Here is a 2,114-nt window from a genome sequence, read left to right as displayed (position 1 = left end):
AGCATGTGGTCTAAATTTAACATTTGTATGATCTATATATGATTAAATATATTTCATTGTCCAAAATTATTTTTTATTTTGTTTAAACATTTTTAAAAATGTAAAAGCATAAGGTTTTACAAAATAAAACATGATATTTCAAATGTACTAAATCTATCATTTTATATATATAATATGACTTCATATAGTTATAATTTATTACTTTGTATTTGACACATTCTGAAACATGTATGTGATTTGATATTAAAAGTATGTTTCGGGGTCCTGTACTGATATGGAAATAACAATATTAAATAAAGGATGCAGTTGGGATGTCAGATGTGTACAAAAAGTGATTATAAAAATCCTGAGGAGCCAAGCTGGGTGGTGGAGGTGAAAGTGTTTAACTCCAGCACTTGGGAGGCAGATTTCTAGTTCCAGGTCAGCCAAGGCTACACAGAGAAACCCTGTCTCAAAACAAAACAAAACAAAACAAAACAATATCCTGATGAATGTGATAAAACAGAAAATGTGAATGGCCATGAGCTGAACTTTTATTCACATCTATTTGTCTGTCAATCTATCTATCATCTAATCTCCCTACTTATCTCCCGTCTTTGTCTTTATGTATTTATGTATTTGCATTTATTTTTCATATATCTGCCACCAGGTTAGCTATACATAATATTTTTTGTGTGTATCCAAAAAAACTGCCATAATACTAAAACATCTTTTGTGTACCTGTATGTGCATGGGGTTGGGTGGGGTGGTTTTGCCTATTCCAAATACCACCACTATCATATGCATTTTTCATCAATAATGAAGAGCTATGGCGGTCAGATAAAGCACCTGCATCCAAACTGGAGGCCTTGGGCTTCATGTAGGACCAATATGACAACTGGAGAGAACACTTACAGCCTCCTCTGGCCTCTACACACAGACACACATCATATTACATTGTGTACCCACAGGCATGTACATTTACTCCTTCCCACATGTCGACATACACACAGGAAAAAAAGTGTCTAACCAAAATGGTCATCACCATCCTAATTTAATAAGCTACTCTTAGAGTATCCAATTGTGCATCATTGTTTCTGTAATTGTGCCTCTGAAAGCCTGTCTTCTCTTATGAGAATGGTACAGCTAAATTGGAAGTCTAGCATATTCGTTTCATGTTGAAACCCTTGCAATAACTCCACACTAGTGGACAATACTCAGAGTATTTTTCAGCATTCATCATGACAAGACTACATTTTTTTCTTCTCAGCTCTGTTTCCCACTGCTTCCCTAATTAGATGATCAAGCCATTCCCCAAAAGGCCCCTCTGCTTCTACAATTGACTTTGCTGTTTCATGTTTCCACACCTTTGGCTCAGTCAGTTTATATGAGTAGAAGGCTGAACAGTTAGAGTAAATGAACATCTTGACAAATATGCATCTGTGTAAAAGGTAAAATTATATTGTATTCCCTTGCATTTAGGTTTCTGTTTTAAGCTCCATATTTGGAATTTACTGTTTTTATTCCCAAAGCTGTGAAACAGAGCTTTCTGCAACAGCAGCAAAGCATAAAGTAGACAAGAAAGACAATGAGTTGGCAGAGCATGCGCAAAGATATTTGGCTGCAAGTCTACAGACAAAGGCAGTTACTACTCCTAGGATAAAGAATAGCAGGTGGTATAGTCTTTGGTAAGATGCATTGTAGGAAAACAGCATGTTTTAAATGCATTAAAAGATGGTTGTGTATATAAAAGTCAAATATTTATTCCAGCCAGAGGAACTATGTTTTCTAAAATTTGGAATCGCTGTTGTAGAATGAGAAATCAATCAGTCTGGAAGAAATGATTAGGCGGAGAAAGGACTGGGAATTAGGGGATGAAGCAGTGACTGGGTTCAGTGCTGGACAGCAGTTTAGCAGATCTGAAAATGGAAGTCAACAATGGGCTTGACCATTGATTTTCATTAAAGCGTGTAGAGAGAAAAACAAAGGTCACTGTATACTTTTGATAGTTGTTTACTGTGATTGTCTTTAATGTATTAGCAGAGCCTTTTCTCATCTTATGCTTCAGGGAATTCTTCCTGCATTTTCTGTTGGGAACAATGTTGGTGTTCTTTACTAGAGTTGCAGGTTTGTAT

The sequence above is a fragment of the Cricetulus griseus genome (assembly GCF_003668045.3).
Source record: "Cricetulus griseus strain 17A/GY chromosome 1 unlocalized genomic scaffold, alternate assembly CriGri-PICRH-1.0 chr1_0, whole genome shotgun sequence".
Taxonomy (NCBI): Eukaryota; Metazoa; Chordata; class Mammalia; order Rodentia; family Cricetidae; genus Cricetulus; species Cricetulus griseus.
Note: the sequence above shows the minus strand (reverse complement) of the source record.